We start from the raw sequence: 19,550 nt of genomic DNA, 5'->3' as shown, positions 1-19,550 counted from the left end.
TGGCCATCTCCAACACCGGTTTCATCGTGCGTCTACCTTCTCTGTCTAAAACTTTTCCCTCCGTGCTTAATACCTGATCCTCAATGTAGATCACCGTGACTTCTTCTGGCTCCGAATCGCCGTCCGGATGGTCATCGCTTTGATCCACGCATCTCACCATGCTCTTGGAGGCCTTCCTCCTGCAAACCTTCTCGTAGTGGCCGATTATTCCACAGAACGCACACTTGGCGCGAAACGCAGGGCACTTCCGATCGTGCGCCTCGTGCGACCAGCTTCCACACCTGTAGCATGACTTCCTGTTGCTTCCTGCTTGTTTACTCGACGTGTTCGTGCTGTTTTGCCACTTGCTGGGCCCTCTTTCTGTTGGTTTTCTGTTTCGGTATTCTCTGCTAGTCCCCTCTTCATCCACTTTGTTCACCATCGTGCTGGACGCCATATCCTTTTTTGTCACTTCAGCGCATCGCCGTGCTAATTCCGCTCTCTTCACGATGACCAATACCTCCTTCAGTGTGGTGTCTCCACTAGCCCACAGCTTGTCTTGCACATTCGAGCACGTGGTATGCATCACCACCTGGTCCTTGATGAATTCCTCTTCCCAGTTGGCGTACCTGCACGTGGCTGCCAGTCGTTTCAGTGCCGCCACATACTCCTCCACTGTTTCTCCTTGTTTCTGCTTCCTCTGTTGGAAATTAAACCTATCCACCGACACGCACATCGCCGGTCTGAAGTGTTCGTTGAGGTCTTCGAGCGCCTGTGCGTATACATCGTCGTCTGTGGATGTTCTCTGTTTCGGGACTAAGCTCTTGTAAATCCGGAGTCCTTCTGGGCCTAAGTTCAATAGTAAAATACGTTTCTTCCTCTGGGGTTTGAATGCCTCCTCGTTCTCATCTTCGAGTACACCTATGAAATTGTCGATGTACTCCCTCCAGTCCTCCCATTTCATGGGGGGTACTCCCGGGCGCGGTAAGAACTGTACCGGAGCCATCGCGTAGCCTGCTTGCGCGCTCATTTTCTCGCTCTTCACTGCAGGTAGCGATCTTACTTGGCCACGGGGACTCCCTGGTGCGTCGTCTTGTTCTTCTCCACTTGCTGGGGTTCGGGGACTGTCCTTGTCAGCCCCCTCGGCTCCTTCTGAACCCTCCAGCGCGTGCTCACTGGTCTGCTGCTTGCTGGGTGGGCTGGCGCTCTCCTCCTGCCTTACTTCTAGGGTTCCTGGGTTTTTTTCCTCCCTTTTTCCTTCCTCTGCGCCACACCCTCCTGTGTGCCGGGCTCTGCCGCGCTCTTTGGGGTACCTGTTCTCCTGCACCAGGTAGTCGCGCTCCTCTGTCCCTTGTGGGGTGGTTCTGAAGCTTCTGGTGCTTGCTTGTCGCTTAGGGCTGAGTCTGCGGTTCTGCCTTGCTGGGGGGTCTTCAATCCCACCCTCGTCGCCACTGTAATGATGTAGGCAGACTCCAATGATGACTCTGAGCCCTTACTGTAGTTAACAATTATTTATTAGCTATAACTCTGATAATCCCAAAGAGCACCGAGCCTCTCGCTCCAGCGCCCGCTCTTTCTGTCCCTTTCGCGCTCTCCTGCTCAGCCACGCCCCCAACACCAGCAGCCAATCCTGGCCGCCTGCACGTCACGTCCACCGACGTGCCGTGCAACATCTAGAGCGTCTCTACACTTTTGATATTATTTTTCCCCCTATTTGAACCCCTGCCGTTGTTTCTATTCTCTTCCCCTCATGTTATTTCGTTATGATTTCATATGCTTCAAAAATAGTTTCCTTGCTTTCACAATGTTTATTAACTTAATTTCTATTTCCGTTATGATTCATTCTCTGTATTTATTGCGCTTTCTGTCTGTCTCTCTTCGTGCAAAAGTTCCTGGTGATTTATCTCCAGAGCCGAGTTTGACTTTCTGTTGAATCGTGTATCCCCTAAGTCAGCCCGAGCAGTGCTCAGCTGCTTCTGTCTGAACCTGCCCGGCCTGAGTTTCGTTTCCGAAAAGTGCCTAAGTGGAGGAGATACACGATACAATGGGGATACCAGATATTACACAACACCGGCCCTACCCTTGTCTGGGCAGGGCTATGGGTGCTTGCTGAACATATAAAGCCTTGCAACTACATCTTTGGATTTGGCAGTAACCTGGAAGCAAACCATGGCTTCAGACTTTACCGGGAAACAAATCTATCAGCGGGATTTCGACCCCAAAGACTATCTGGACACATACTACGGGGCTACAAATGGAGTCTTCATTAAGGACGGTTTCATGGAATTTGCGCTGAGAAAACTCCACAATGCTTTCACAACAGGTATATCATTTATTTGTGGGGTATCTTTCCAAAAAGTAATTCGTGGGTCTGACTGGATGGCAAATTAGACAAAAAACGGTCTTGTTTAGCCACCGGTCTGCGAAAGTTCCCAAGAAGGAACATTTTTTTTGCATTGGATTGTACATACTTTTGCATCCAATTGAAACTTGACTAAAAATAAATAAATAATGCGCATTTTTACATTTTACATTTTGTGTGGACATCTGCCACCAGGTATGTGCATGGTCAAAACCCGAGTGAACGAGTATTTCCACTCAGCTCCTTATTGACTCTAGTGCCAAACGGGTATAAGTTGCATCTGTTTTGGCACTAGCATATATGTGCAAATGACACTGAAATTTTTGATTCGAACAAGTTGCAATGTATGTTACTAGAGGTCACTTCAGTAGATCACCCTGCCCTTTACTCATTGCTTTCTATACATTGTGGTAGGTATAACCTGATATATACTTGGATGTGTTGTGAAGGGAAAAGATGCAGGTGCACCATTTTTATGGAAGACCGCAAATAGGGCAACATTTTAATGGAAATTTGACCACCTATAGACCTTCGGTCCGGCCGCCACATTTCAGTGCTGGTGGTTGGACGACAGCAGTCTGGGTTTAGACCGCTGCCTCCAACAGGATCTCAGACCCCGACGGGCGACAGTCGGAGTCGTGTCTCTGAATGGCTACAGTACTACCATCTAGATTTGAATATCCCTTTCCGACAGCCTGTTCATGGTGGGAACACTGCCCTGTAAAGGCTGTCAGAAAGGGATATTTTGGGAACCAAACAGGTCCCCCGTCTGTGGTGGGTCATTGGGCAGTGACCCTGGGGCTACATCAGGGCTGGACTGGGTACCGGGCGTTTTGGCATGCAGCCGAGCTGGGGGCGATGTCACTGCCGTGGGGGCTAATTTCATTGATGGAGACCTGCGTGTGCTTCGAAATACACAAAGCAAAACGAATTTCGTTCAGCACACGCAGGTGCTCATCAACAAAATCAGACCCATGCTGCCAAAACGCCTGGTAGCCAGTCTGGCCCTGGGCTACATATAGTGCTCCCACTGCACACAGTACATGGACGAACAGGAGGTGCTGCGGCCCTTTTCCTTGGCCGCAGCACAGACATCCGTGATATGGAGCACTTTCTGGCTGGCAGCATGGCAGTCCCTTCGATATGCTGCGGTCGGACCACTGTCTGTCGGTCTCCTGACCGCTGCAATAGCAGAAAGCGGTCTGACTGACCGCCATCGAAATTAGGGCCTTGCAGCCTGATTCATCAAGCTAAATTGCACTCGCAAAGGTCAAGATTCTCAGAATCTTGCCTTTTGCGAGTGCAATTTTTGCATTTTTGCATTTGGGATTCATCATCCCAAATGCAAAATTCGCTATTTAAGAATTCGCACATTTGCGAAGAATTGCATTTAAGGAATCATGTTAAAATTGCGAAATTGCAATTTTGGGCCGCTATTTACCGAGAGGTCAGATCTCGTGGTAAATAGCAAAAACTTAGAAAAATGCATTTAAATGCATTTTTCTAAGTTGCATGTTACACACACACATGTCCTTTGGACATGTGTGTGCGCAACACCAATGTAGATTACATTTCAGGGGTGCTACAGGGTGTCCTTTGGACACCCCTGCACCCTTGAAATCGCATCCCAGTAGGCCCATAGGAATGAATGGGGAGTTATTCCTTATTTGCGATTAGCAATTTGCTCATCGCAAATAAGGAACATGTAGGAATCGCAATATTTTTTGCAATTCCTACATGAATCCCGTTTTGCAAGTCCTTAATAGCGATTCCTTATGAATCGCTATTAGGGGCTGGCAAAACGGGAGATTGATGAATCAGGCTGTTGGTCGCAAACAACAATAAAAGCATGAACACTGATTCACCAACATGAAACGGACAGCTGAAGTGAATTCATGCAAACTTTGACCTCCAGTGACACCTCCTACATTTGCAGCTTAGGGAGATTCAAAAGAGCAAAGAGTGGAACATTTCTAAAGGTAAACGCGGCTCTTACAATCCATTTCATTTTTGTCCACCTACATCTGCCTTTATTGCCTCTGGCACTAGAAGTATCGAAGGACAAGCAAGGAATACCAGGTGCTTCCCATCTCTACCCCAGGATTGTCCTAATTGATGCCGATGCATGAAAGATGAGTTTATTTCATGAGCACACCCTTGAAAGCTAGAAAAGTGTATGGGTGTGTTCAAGAAATCCATAAATATGATGGAATCTGCGCATTAGGGTATTTCACACGTGCTCTACCTTCACCACTTAAAAGAACACTGATGATTATTTTGACAGTACGATTATATTTAGCCAGCTGCTATCCACATCTACTACAATCCCACCCTCACCCTTTCACTCAGTTTTTTTTTTTTTGGTAAGAAAGCACACAGAAGCGCCACCGAAATATAAAATGCCTATTTCTGTTTACTTTGCAATAACAAAATGAGAAGAACAGCTCGCCTGTTGAAGCAGAAGGTTCCGTCGTAGGATAAATTGGGGCAAACTGCCATCGGGTTGCAGGGTCAAATCTGATCATTGTTTCACAATCCCTCCGGTGGCGGAATCAGTGACTGAAGAAAAACAATGTCAAAACTGCCAAAGACAACGTAAAAGTGAAAAAACAGATGTAATTGACAGTAAACTTAAAAAGAGTCACAGGTCTGAAGACATTGGCTGATTCTTAAAAACGTAGGACAACATATGTATATGCTTCTGGTTTTCCTCGAGTTATGTTGGCCCTATTTATGAACTCTAGCTAGTGTGCGGGTTGGTTGTTCCTCTCGGATGTGTAGCTACAAATTTGGTAATCTATATCACTCTGTTTTAAAAATGTTCCACTGGAAAATGTAGGACGGTGTTCTTAGATAATGAAATAGAATTTGTATTGTTTTATTATCTGCACGATGCATGAAAGTAATAATGTCATTACTTAGAAAGTGAACAATTAACAAAGTCGATGATTTTCTTTTAACATTGCGTTTTAATATTTAATGTGTCCATCGGCACCTTAAAAAAACTACACACAAACATTATTTCAAAGTAGGACCTAAAGAAAATACAGTATCACAGAACATACAAATAGTGACTTCAGGTTGGAACTTCCATTGCAACACATACTTTACACACCTAATCTCCCTTACAAATGTTCTCACAACACAGTTAAGGCTACACTGACATAGGTCAAAGACAAGAAACACACAAGACACACACCAATAAATGGTAGCCTTTTCAATTTGTCACAGCGCCTCTTCGATCATTCAAAAAACATTGGACATAGAGAATGGCTCAATTTCTGAAAAGGTCTTGAAATTGTTTTAGAGTAAATGATAACCTAATTTACATATGCCTATTTGCAATGTCCAAAAAGTATAATTAAGCAATTGGAAATTCTGAATATTATTCGGGAAAGTGAGCTAATCCAATCTCCTGGATGTAAAATATTAGAATTTTTCACTTCCTACTATGGGTGTATGAGGAATATTTAGATAGAGACATGTGAAACTAGCCATGCTTTCAGACTTTAGGGATTCTTGATGATCCAGAAAAACTGATGCTTTTATGGATCCAAGCAGTGAATCTTCAAGGCAATTATCATCTTCAAAGGAGGAACCAGTGACATTGGGAAATTTTAGAATTAATGATAAAGTGTGAAGTTCACCGACTTCGCCTGAGATCTACCTTCAGCTTTCCAGTACAATTCCCTGTAGTCAGATATCCAGTCCTATAAACAGGCTCTTTTTTTGCTGCCTTTTCCCTACTTTTTTTCTAAGTTTGTCTAGCTAAGCTGTTTGAAAAGCTGGGAAAGGGTTACAAAAAAATTGAAATGCAGGCAGGTGCAAAATTTCCCAACTTCGCACTCTGATTGTTTCAGTAAGGATTTGGGGCGGAAACATTTAAATTCTAAAGAACACTCAGTTTTCCTATTTGATCTGGATAGCTTAGCAATCTCATTGAATGAGCCGAATTTAGGTCTTGGACACAAGTTTCTTACAAGTAGGTTGCCCATATTTTTCTCACTGTTTACAGGTGGAGTGAAGGGAGACACCCTGATAGACATTGGCCCTGGACCTGCCATCTACCAGGAGCTGTCAGCCTGTAAGGCATTCAAAGAGATCATCGTTGCTGATTTCACAGACCGAAACCGCGAGTACCTGGAGCGATGGCTGAAGAATGAGCCAGGCATGTTTGACTGGACCCCGGCTGTGAAGTTTGTCTGTGATCTTGAAGGACACACGTAGACCATATATCTAGCACCATTCAATCTAGGTGTCAGGAAACCTGATATGTGACATGAACTCAACAAATGCCTAATATAACACGTATTCTAAAGCTACATTCACCCTACAGAACATCTAGCAATCTTAATAGATGGAATTCCGGGTGGAGATACCGACCAGTAACGGTAATTCCCGCCACTGGGAATGATCAAATGGAATTCACCTAACTCCTAATGTGGGCCTCAGTGTGTCCAAATTCAGATTACTTGTACTGAAAACACATTTTTCTAGTTGACGACTGATCCCTCAGAGTTACACATGTTGCCTGCTTGATCTTTAGACAATAGAAAAACAGATGAAACAAATTCTGAATTGCATTCTCCCCGCATATGCATAAGAAATACGGTGCATTCCTGTACCTCCTGCTGTGCTGGCTCTGTTTCAGTAGCCTGGAGCCAATGCAGACACCCATGCCCCATGGTGCAAGGGTGCCTCCATTGCAGGCAGGATTGTTTTTGTGCAGGACAGGGCACCATTCTACGCAAAAACAATCCTATGAAGCGTTTTCCTCCGTGTGTGCTGCGAGGAAAAAACGAGGAGAAATTAAGTTATTTCGCCTCATTACGTCTCACTTTGGGAGGCGTACAGATTTGGCACTTCCCCAGGTTTACATGTTTTTGTAAATCTTGTGCAGCATCAAATCCCATGAGTGTTGCATGGGAAAACCCACTGCAACAACCATGGAACGCCTTCTGGTTGCAGAGTAAGACGATGCAGTGATTTGCGCTGCGTCACCTTACTCATTATTTATGAGGACACTCAAAGCCACGCAGGGCGGCTCTGCCTGGCTTCATAAATGTTTATGAGAGCCCTGCATCACTCTATGCCACTTTATGTGGTGCAAATGTGATTCAGGACTCTCATAAATAAGCCCCTGTGTTTTTCTAGGAGTGGTCATAGCTATCAACTCCAACTTATTATTTCTGAAAGCATTTTGAACCCACACATTTAGTATGGTTTTCCAAGCAAAGAGGTGAAAAGTGACATTAAAGCGTATGTCATGAAAGAAAGACAGACCATAACACCACTTTTAGAAGAATGGTTCTCAAGTTCTCCGGAATTATGTATGAATTAATTTTTTTAATTACACTTGCCTCGCAGGATAAGTTGTGTGTGGTACACAAACTTTGCAACTTGTCTGTGGAATTTAACTTTTGCAACCCTTTTTCAATTTCTGCTCCTCCTGTACAACTCCATGCTCAAATACCAATTGGTTACTAGGGTCCACTTTATAGAAAAAGAGCACTTAAGTCTGTGTGCTGAGTGCAGACTGAGACAGTGCGCTGTGGCACAACAAATGTGCTGTTCCCAGAGCAGACATGAATCCATGCCTGCACTGGGAAGAGTGCATTTGTGAAAGGCAGGCAGTCCATTTGAAGCTGGCAATGTCCTTTTCACTGTGCAGGTTGCAAAGCCGCTTGCACATGAAAAGGCAGGAAAAAGGGCGGTGATCCCCCTGTAGGCAGGTGCAGTGAGTAATTACTACTGCTTCCTGGGGCCCATGGTCTCACTCTTCCACCCTTACAAGCAGAGCCCTTGGCGGGGGGTGTCACCAACTGGAGCCACCTCAAAGTGGCACATGAATTATTTCTTTTCAGTATGCCAAAAGAAAATGTCCAGTGACTCACATACTCCTGATAAGTGACCTATTCACAACAAGTGTAAGTCATCCAAAGATTTCCAGCAAACGGTCAATAAAACACGTCAATTCAAATTGATATGAAAGTATAATTTTGTGTGATCATAAAGGGACACCTTAATTGGAGGTATGAATTCACTTCCCTCTGCCAAACTGCCATGTCTGAAATGTCAATTGTAAGACTCAGCACAGGACGTGGGGGGGTTCCAATAAAATATTTGTGGAATCCAAGCTCTGCCTCGATTGGTTACCACAAAAATGCCATTGGCTTCGAACTAGGTGGCAGTGCTTATCACCTAACAAAAAAGGAGTCTTGGGGTGGCTTCCCTGACTGGCTACACATCTGCAAGTGGCCTTGAGACAGTCTGAGCCCCTGTGAAGGTGGAGATTGGTCCTATCACTCCTGCCTCCCAAGAGGTAACTTTTAGGATTACGTTCAATAGGTTGCTTGGATTGCTGAACTCCCACCCACAGTCACCTATAATGGAACACTTGGGATTTTAGGAGGGAGAGAATCCCAGATAATTCCCAGGTACAGGGCCGCAGGTACTATAGTGGTAGCCATAGTGGTGGCTACCAAGATGGTGTTCTCTGGGTTGCCTTGCACACACTTATAGCAGAATTAGTACTTCGCCATGGAGACATATATTTTGGCTATAGCCTAGCCGAAATGCATAAGTATTTTGGTATACTAATTAGCCCTGGGTGTAGTTCGCAGAGTTTTGCTACGCGGAACTCCGCAAAGTTACAAAAAAACTCAGCAAAGTTCCGCGAGAGGCGGAGTGCAGTGCGAACTGCAGTTTGTGCTGGTATTTCTGCCGCTCGGGTAGAAATTGTACCCGAGCGACAGCTCGCGAACTTACTGTTTGCGATCGCGATCGGGGGAAAAAACTCCGCTGCACATCGCGAAGCGGAGATTTCTGCACTCCGCGGAGTGCAGAAAACTCTGCAAACTCCGTAAACAGAGCAAAGTTCACCTCCCAGGCCTAATACTAATTAGACAATGACCCTACAGAACACTTTGCATAACAGTTCTCCGTTCTAGTTCTAAGCATACAAATTATCAATATTCTCAGTTTCTCCACATCCTTTTGTTTCATGTACATCAACAGACGTCAAACTACCTTCCATCTTATTAGCCTGAGTTGCAAAATGTTAATGTATTCTTTTGTGCACTTTCATCAGAAAACAACTGCTTTTTGGGCAAGTGCAAAATAAGGGTGATTCTTAAATACTGATTTATGAAACCGGGAATTATCTGTCTGTGCAACTTACAACGTCACAAAAAGGTGGGTGGAAAATGGCACAATATTATGATCACTCCGTTTGCATAAGCAAGCAAAGAGAACAACAACTGGAAAGGCAATATAAATACCAATTAATTTCACACATATCCCTGATTCACAAGACCAGTACAACTCATCTGCCTCTAAGTTACTTGATGCCAAAAGGCCACTATCCAAAGCAGGTGCAAGTCTGGAAAATGTAGGTGCGATTGGCTTTGGCGTTTCTAAACTGTCTTTTCTAAGGGAACAAGTGCTTTGTAAGAAGTGATTTAATTGATCAGAAAGCCTTTGTATAGACCTCAATGATATTGCTTGAGAGCAAAATGTGCCATTTTTGACTAAGCTTGCGTGGCTTAAATATCAACTTTACGGACAATTTTCTCCACATTTTATGCCTGGTCTTCATGTGTATTTTTGTGCATAGCAAAATACACATTTCTGTGCACAGGCAACAACTTGCTGCTTTTAAGGGCCATATGTATCAAAGTAAAATGGGTTCGCAAACGCCAACATTCGCAGAATTCCGGCGTTTGCGAACCCATTTTCGCTAAATGGTATGTATGATACATTTTTCGTGCAAAATAAGGAATCGCTAAATTTGCCATTCCTTATTTTGCGATTGCATTTAAGGAATTGCAAATTTTGCGATTCCTTAAATGCAATGTACCAAGGAAAAAAAAAATGCAATCAAGGAATCGCAAATTACCACCAACTTCTACTTGGTAGTAAGTTGCGAATTCTTTTAAAAAAGCATTTTTTTAAACATCAAAAGGTGCCATGTGATGCTCATACATGCCCTTAGGGCATGTATGTGCGCCATATGCGCACACATGTCATTTTCAGGGGCGCAGCAGGGTGTTCTTGAGACACCCCTGCACCCTTGAAAATATTCACAATTTGCGATTAGCAAATTGCTAATCGTAAATTTCCCCTTCATTCCTATGGGCCTCCTGGCCCATAGAAATGAATGTGAAATTTGCGATTAGCAATTTGCTAATCGCAATTTAGGTATGTTAAGGAATCGCTAAAAAGAAGCGATTTCCTACATAGATACCATTTTGCGATTTCTAAATAGCGATTCCTTAAAAACCGCTATTTAGGAATCGCAAAAAGGAATGTTGATACATATGGCCCTACATCCCGGACCTTGGTTGTAGGAAGCAATTTGATCACATTAGCTGCCACGTGTGGTCCATATTTGACATCCTCTAAGATTATACAGTGCTTGCTAAATATTTTGATTGCAACTTTTCTCCTGCGTTTGGGATTTTTATTGGCAACATCTAATTTATTCAACTTTTGTTTTAGTGAGAACGTTGCGGGGAAGCAAACAAAATTGAGAGAAACTATCAAGCGGATTATAAAATGCGATGTCACGAAAAGTAACCCCCTTGAACCACTGGTGCTGCCGAAGGTGGACTGTGTGACGACACTTGGCTGCCTGTAAGGACCAGAGTACTTACCAGAACGTTCTGAAGAACATTTCATCTTTGCTGAAGGTTGGAGGCCACCTCATCATCACCCACATCCTTGAGAGCACCTCCTTTCTCTCTGGCACCAAGCGCTTCTCCCTTTTGAACTTGGATGAAAAGTTCCTCAGGAAGGCAGTCACAGAGGCAGGCTTTGTTATTGTGGACCTCGAGGTCCTACACCGAGATTATGATAAAGCGATGTTTGACATTTGTGATCATTCTTCTAGCATTTTCTTTGTCGCCCGCAAAGTCAAAGAAGTTCAGTAAATTCGAATCATTGCAATGAAGAGTCAACATGCAAAATTAAAGGCTGTAAACAATCAACAATGTGTAAAGTCTTTTAAAAAAGATTTTAATCAAATGTATGTTTTTTTGAGCGGCTATCAGAAATAGAGAAGTTAGTACATAGAAAATACTAGAAAAGAAAGTACTAAAACTGTGATACAGACGGGGTAACAATCAATATTAAATAAATGTTTCTTTAGTCATGTGTCACTATGTAACTCCTTGAACAGCTGTTTAAGTCTCTCATATTTATCGGTGTGATTGGGCCACATATTTGGGAAAAACAAAGAAGGATATACTATTAACAATCTAAATATGAAAGGAGGGGAAGGTTATTTAGGTATAGTTCGACTTTACGAAATATAGGTACATTATGATAACTTTTTTTTTAAACCCTTAAAACTTCAGGAATCCCAGTCATCCACAACAGCATTAATGACTACACAAAAGTGAAGACGCTTGCTTTGGGAAGCTATAACTTGGTTAACAAGCATTGACATAGCCAATAGGTCTCGCATTTGGTACCTGATAAGTGTTTGATCATGTAGGACAATATCCTTGGTGCAACATCAACCGTTGCATGGCTAAACAATTATAATGCCCCAAAGCTGAGACCTATTGGCTATGCCAATCCTTATTCTTTGCAGGCTGGGATTTTTAGTCATTGTTTTTCAATGGCTAAACAAGAGAAGTCCTAGAATACTAAGAAAATACCTGGACCAGCACAGAGTCACGCGTGGACTTTCAAAAACTTCACAGGGCTGCTTGCTACACCTGCCTTACTAGCACCACCCAAGGCTGAATTGCACTACTTCATCCATAAATTTGAGACATTTGTGAGGTTATCATTGAGGAGTTATGTCGCGAGAGGCAGGAATCTGTAGCACAGCCAGAGCCACTGGAATTATGCAATTCTGATGCTTTTCTCTCATAATGATGGATTTGCTAGTGAATTCTTGAATCAAGTTTGGATTTTGGACTATATACCGCGCTACATCATCAGCTTGGGTGCGGACCTATGTATAATAGTGTAAGAGTCACACAGGTTTTCCATTCCTTCTCAGCTCCCCATCTCCTTAAACAGTTGTTACTCCGATTAAACAGAGCAGTGGAAGAAATCCTGGCCATTGGTGCACCTGGATGACCCAGTACTGGCACCTAGATTTACGGCCACATGCATCAAACGATTTTGGAGTCGCAAACGGTGCGAATCAGAAAATTCGTCCGTTTGCGATTCCAAAATCTCTTTTTGGTATGCATGAAACAATTTTTAAAAAAACACAATTTTTTGCATTTCCTAAAAATGCGATTGCATTTAAGGAATCGCATTTGTGCGATTCCTTAAATGCAATGCATGAATTTTTTTTAAAATGCGAATTTGGAAATAGGAGGTGCAAATTAACACGAGGTTGACCCTCGTGTTAATTTGCGAAATCTTTCAAAAATGCTAAAAAAAGCATTTTTGAAAGTGTCATGTTACACACACATATGTCCTTTGGACATGTGTGTGTGAAACTTGCACTTAAAAAAAAACATTTCAAGGGTGCAGGGGGGGGTCCTTTGGACCCCCCTCAGCACCCTTGAAATGCATCAACAACTTGTCATTCGCAAAATAAAATTCGCAAAAAGCTTATGCCTTTCCATTGATTCCTATGGGCCTCTAGGCCCATAGGAATCAATGTAATGCCATTCCTTAATTGCAATTCGCAATTAAGGAATCGCAAATACAGAAAATTAAGAAATCGTAAAAAGACTTCAGATTATTTGATGCATAGGATTTTGCAATTCCTAAATTGCGATTCCTTAATTTTCGCAATTTAGGAATTGCAAAATCCTACAATGATGCATGTGGCCGTAAGTGTCTACAGAAGCGTGGGACTTAACATTGCGCTCACCACATTTGAGGGCATCACAGAGCAGTGGAAGTTACTCAGACCTGAGTCGCCTTACACGCTGTGGTTACCTATGTTATTGTTTGTAAAGTACTGGCATCCCTTGGAGAGCAACAGTTCAGAGCACTTGTGATCTAACGCATTATCAACATCATTCTGTTCACTGTATGCACACCTGGGCAAAGGCCAGAGTATACCTGTGATGTGTTCTGCAAGTACATATGGTTTATGTCCCATGCCTGTGATACAGAACATCTGAACACCATGCATACACCCATGTTGCAAAGCAGATGCTTAGCGGCCACGGGTAGGGTCCAGCTTGTGACCAGTCTGATGTCAGGTGAGGAGATTAGAAGAGAAGAAGAGACATTACTACTTTCAAAAACATGGGGAATGGATTGAAGGTATCTGTGGGTAAAGACAAAATTCACAATACACACAATGCTTTTGGCTCTGCATATTTTAGATGTCTAGGTGTGATTTACTGCCATCCAAAGCCTGGGGTAATCATACATACACATTTTTAAAGAGCAGGAGAACTTTCTATTCTGTTTTAGAGGGGGATATTCACAAAACAACAAGTATGAGGTGGAAGGTCGATAACTCCCCCACCGATCTCAGTACACTTTTAGCAGGCGGCATGGAAAAAAGTTCACTAAAAGGCTGCAGGCTGTCAGCTGGGCTGGGGCCGCTTCCAGAGGACAGCCTAGAATGAAAGGCTTGTCACCATGTTATCGGACGATGGACTCTACCCTACAAGGGTGTGTGTCCCAACCCCACACCCTCCCTGCACACAACATCAAATATGAATAAAGCTGTAAGTAACAACTCTAGTCAGTGGTTGCAGGGTGGACTGCAGACATGGGGGTGTGTGTTACAGACACCACCAGTGTAACAAGGAGCGCTGGGCAGTACTACAGAGGCAAGGAAGGAACCTATGTACGTATGGCAGTGAAGGAAGTAATATTGGTAACAACAGGAGGGGCAGTGGTAGTATCAACTGTACCATGCCGGGAGAGGTCCCAGCCAGGGTGTAAACTGAGACAGCGAGTGGGATGCCAACCCTCCTAAAGATGTCCTCCTGGCTGTGTGTTATGAGACAAAAACATCTGTGCTAGTGTGATGTGACAACGCAGCAAACAAATGAAGTGTGTGCTCGTAAATTTAAGCCATCTGCTGAGCAAGAGCCGATTCAAGCACAAATGTGGAGGTGGGTGTGTCCCTTGTGGGGGGGGGGAGAGGGTTGGAGCAGCAGGGCCGCTGCACAGAGGGATGATTAGTCCTGTCTGGCCCCCGGAGTGGCAGGAGAGGAGTCCAAGGGAATGGGGGCGTCTGTGGCTGAGATACCTCTACAAGTGGCGGCTCGTCTGAAATCCTGCACCTTCTGTAGCTTCTAGGAGGGCACGGGGGAGCTCAAAAGAGGGGTTTTGTGCACGGACGCAGAAAGGACAGCGGGATCGCCGACACCTGGATGGGAAGATGAGACAATCTCCTTTCACAACCATTGTCATGTTTAATTCTCAACCTTGTGTCAGAATATTTTTTACATCTAATATTTTCTGGATTGAATCACTTTCAATTCTAATTGTTTGTAGAAATATGAGTGTTAGAACTGGGGGTCCTTAGTTGGCAGAGGTAGGTACCTTTGACAAAATTGGGACCCTTGGTTCTAAGTCAGGGAAAGGAATTACACTACTGGGTAACCCCTGCTCCCCCCCTTGGTAGCTTGGCACAAGCAGACAGGCTTATCTCAGAGGCAGTGTGTTAAGCAATTGTGACTAAACACAGTAATACAGTGAAAACACTACAGATGGACACCACACAGGTTTTATAAAAATAAGTATTCTTCATATAGATTTAACACAAGACCACAAACAACAAAAATCCACAATACTGAACTCAAAATTGACTTAAAGATGGTAGAAGTTACTTAGTTCATGTTGGTGAAAAGTGCGACACAGTTCTAACAAAAGTACCTGGATGCGTAATGCAAAACAAACAAAAGGCTTGCAGAGTGGGAGATGTGTCGGTTCCGTGCTTTGGGGGAGATGATGCGTTGCGCCTCAATGCTTTCGCAGATTAGGGGATGCGTCTAGATCCCTACCGGAGCGGAGGTGATGTGTAGATTCTCGTCCTGCGGCCTGATTGCGATGCGCAATGCGACAATCCGGTGCGCTAAGATGGCGCCCTTGATGCGATGTTGCAAAGAGATGCGTTCACGCCCTGGCAGCCTTGCGACAACTCTGTACTTTGGAGCCGCGACAGGCCCTACGACACGCTTCTCCGATGATGCGACGGTGACCCTCTCAGTGGCATCATGCTTCTCCGGTGATGTGACAGCAGACAGCTGCAACGAAGACACGCTTCTAGGGAGATGTGGCGGCGGCACGCTTCTCCGGCGATGCGACAACTACAGCTGCAGCGGTGACACGCTTCTTCTCATTTCAACGCGCTTCCAGCTCCCAGTAACACACAGGCTTCTGCAGATAGAATTCCCAGCAAGGAAATTTAGAGGGGAGCTGGTGGTGAAGTCTTTTGACCCTGAGACTTCAGCAGGAGGCAAGCACAAGTTGAAGCCCTTGGAGAAATATTCTTCCAGATGATGAAGTACACACAAATTTCCTTCTCCTCTCCTTGGCACTGAAGACATCACTGTAGGCCAACCCAGCAACACAGCACACTGGCAGGGGGCAGTCCACTCCTACAGCTTTTTTTGGTTCTTATCCTTGGCAGAGGTTCGTCTTGTTCCAGAAGTGATCTAAAGTCTTGGGGTCTGGGTCCCCATATTTATACAGTTTTTCTCTTTGTTCTCTGAAGGCAGAGAGGTATTTGCCCAGTCCAAACCAGTTCTGGTCAGTCCTGGAGCACTCTGTTTACATGACTCCTTCTTTCCTTTCACAGTGCAGGGCAGAGACATCAGACGCACCACAGGAGGTGGAGCCAGCATTGTGGTGGGAAGGCACAACCCTATTCAGGTCCCAGGTGCAACTCCTCCCACCCATATGCATGTAGATCTCTCCATTTAGTCCTGTGCTGACTCACCCTGGTTCCTGAAATCCCCCAGCCCCTGTCACTCACAGAACCAGACACACAATACACAACCTAGCAGAGGCAGGCTTGAATAGTTAGGCAAAAAAAACTACTTTCTAAAAGTGGTATTTTCAAACACTGAATGTTAAAACCAACCACTAAAAGATGTATTTCATCATTCTGAATTCAGGCATACTAAACACGAATTTGTACCATTTTCCCTGAGTTAGTTAGGATTATAGGATGTAATAATCAAACTGCCCATTCTGGCCTATGGGGAACAGGTAGCCTTGCAATAGTGAAAAACGAAAATGGCTGTAATTCACTATTAGGACATGCCACACACACTAGGGCATGCCCTACCTTATACTTACAACGCACCCTGCCCTTGGACCTACCATAGGGGTGTCTGATGTAAAAAAAAGGGAAGGTTTAGGGACTGGCAAGTGGGTGCACTGGCCAAGTCAACATGGCAGTACTGGACTGTCCATAGGCCCTGCAATGGCAGGCCTTAGGCACACTTTACAACCTGCTTCTGTGGGTGGCACAACCAGTGCTGCAAGCCCACCAGCACCATTTGATTTACAAGCCCTGGGCACACATGGTGCACTGTACAAAGGTCTGACAGGTAAATCAGATAACCCAATCTTGGAGTCACTAATCAACACATCAATTTAACATAGGGGGCACTTGCACTGTTGCACTGAATAGCAGAGGCACAGTGCCCAAAGGATCTAAACCAGCAAAACATATAAAAAAAAAAGAGGAGGCAATCAGAAAAAAATGGAAGGGAGACTCACGCCAATGGTACCAGGTCTAACAATGAGTTGTTACCTATGTATTAAATATCCAAACAATTTTTTTTTGCTAACAATCATTGGCAAAGCCAACGGGTCTGGCTTACTTTAGTTGTATACATTTTTTGTTTTATGGTTAAATGTAGTTACAGAAACCATGTATAGTGGCGCCCAGACTGTGTTCAGGTGACACACCGTGTCAAGCAAAGGCCTTGAATCTGCAGTCCCTGCCGGGCCTGGCCACTGGAGCAGGCCCCGGGCTCACTGGCTGTGCTGTGGTATCAAAGGCTGCATGCGTGTCAGTGCAGAGGAGGCCTGCTGAGAGGAACTGGTAGCCAGCACATTCCTGCTGCTGTAAACTCTTGGCTCGCACCTCGTCCCACAGCGCCACTTGAACAAACACCCCCGGAGCCAGGACTCTGCAAACACGGAGCAGGAGGGCAGAGAGGCCCGTCTCCGGCACCTCTCCAGCGGGCAGGGACGCTGAAAATCGGAAACTAGAGACGCCACATCAAGTTAAGGAACAATTTTGGTGATGCCTAAAACATGGTATACGCGGTAAGTGGGGAAATGTAAAATTTAATTTTTACCACAACAACTTTGTTTTCGATGCAGGGCTCTAACGCACCGTCGCCTCCTATTGCTGGTCGCTACAGAAACAAGCGTGCGCGCCAAAAGTAAAAAAACAAACAAGCCACAGCCTTGTTGCAGTGGAAGTTGCCATTGTGGGTGCCATTGTGGGTGCCGATGTGGCTGCGCATGGCGTCCTCCTGCTGGGGGCGCTTGGGGTCTGGTCCTCTGATCATGGAGACCGCAGAACTGTTCTTAAAATGGAGGCGCTGCATTTGTTGTAACTGAGACCAACCAACCGTAGTTGGGCGAGCGCGCATTTTGGAAACATCACGCACGGCCTCCAAGGTAATAAAACGAGGAGAGGAGGAGTCAGCAGGGGGAGGGGAGTGAGGAGGGGGCCTGTGCCTGTTTCCCTTGCGGGAGCGAGCAGGAACATCTGTTAATTACAAACAGATGGTTTCAAAGCTCGCTTCCTCAAGGGAAATCGCCAAACGTACACAAGTTGCCATTGGAAGCAATGCAACGTGTGCACGTTTTTGGGCCAAAAAGCAAATCGATTACTAAAGGTCTCTCCTATGTAGCGCATGGCATGCATGCTGCGTAGGCGAGACCTAAAAAGTAGTTAGGATAGGACAGACCTATCTTTTTATTGTGCAGAATTCTCTGCCCAAAATGTGGGTTCTCTGCAGTCATAAATGTACTATTAACTTGTAGTTTGTGGCTACCAAAAAATTGTGAAGTTACACAAAAGTGTACATTTATGTATGTGAATCGTGCCCATAGAGTGAGCTTTGGGTCGCCTCTTAGTCAGGAGCGCAACAACAGAATATGCTGAGTGGGGACTGGCACAGTCCCGCTCAGCATATTATGAGTTACTGGACCACCAGTCTTTTCATGGCAGAGCCCGCCATGAAATGGTTGGTGGTGCAGGAACAATGGTCCTCCCATGGGGATACATTCAAGGGGGCGCAATATGTGCCCCCCTGTCTGTACCCCCACAAAGCTCCAACACGGCATGAATGTCCACCTCCATGTCATGCTGGAACTTTTTTGCTGTTCCCATGTCGGTGCCTGTTGAGAATAGCAAAAAGCCACCCGCCATATTATGAGCTACACATTTTTAACTTGTAATACAGTTGGCGGTGCTTGTGCAGCTTTATATATCAAATTCTAAATGTAATAAACATTGCAAGTTAAAAATAAAGTTAATATACAATGGCTATGCTATATTTTACTTCTAAACCGGCAGCCACAGGTGCGGTTACCTTGCAGACAACAGTGTCATGATTTGAATTGTGCAGCACGTGCAATAGCACCAGGCCCAAATGTTCTCAGAACTCCCCTAAACACATAATATTGCTATATTTAACACTATACAGGCAGTCACAATTACAGTTACCTTACAGTTAAAAGCTCTAGGGACCCACTAAACCCAGAATATTGCTAAAATTTAAAACTAAACAAGCAGCCACAAGTGCAATTACCTTGCAGACAACAGTGTCATGATTTAAATTGTGCAGCAGGTGCAGTAGCGCCAGGCCCAAAAGTTGTCAGAAATCCCATAAACACATAATACTGCTATATTTTGCTACTAAACGGGCAGCCACAAGTGCAGTTTCCTTGCAGACAACAGGGTCATGATTTGAATGGTGCTGCAGGTGCAGTGGCACTGGGCCTAAAAGTTGTCAGAACTCCTCCAAACACCTAACATTGCTATACTTTACTACTATACAGGCAGTTAAAATTGCAGTTACCTTGCAGTTGAAAGGGGCTTGATTTAAATGGTGCGGTAGATGCATTGACGCTGGGATTAAAAGTTCCAGGCACTTCACTGCACACCAATGATTGCTATATTTTACAACTAAACAGGCAGTCACAAGTGAAGTTATCTTTTAGACAGCAGGGTTATGATTTGAATGGTGCAGCAAGGGCAGTGTTACCGGACCCAAAAGTTTCCAGAACTCCTCTA

The 19,550-nt window shown here is 44.6% G+C and overlaps 1 pseudogene across 1 annotated transcript; it reads left to right on the top strand.

Annotated features, from left to right (window-relative positions):
- Window positions 1-2,114: 2,114 nt before the first annotated feature.
- On the top strand, window positions 2,115-11,488 carry LOC144823651 (indolethylamine N-methyltransferase-like; annotated as a pseudogene). The gene is made up of 3 exons (XR_013608824.1): window positions 2,115-2,302; window positions 6,357-6,564; window positions 10,841-11,488. The product of XR_013608824.1 is annotated as an indolethylamine N-methyltransferase-like (transcript).
- The last annotated feature ends 8,062 nt before the right edge of the window (window positions 11,489-19,550 follow it).

Source organism: Lissotriton helveticus, chromosome 3_1 (genome assembly GCF_964261635.1).
Source record: "Lissotriton helveticus chromosome 3_1, aLisHel1.1, whole genome shotgun sequence".
Taxonomy (NCBI): Eukaryota; Metazoa; Chordata; class Amphibia; order Caudata; family Salamandridae; genus Lissotriton; species Lissotriton helveticus.
Note: the sequence above shows the minus strand (reverse complement) of the source record. Positions and strands in the feature narration are given on the sequence as shown.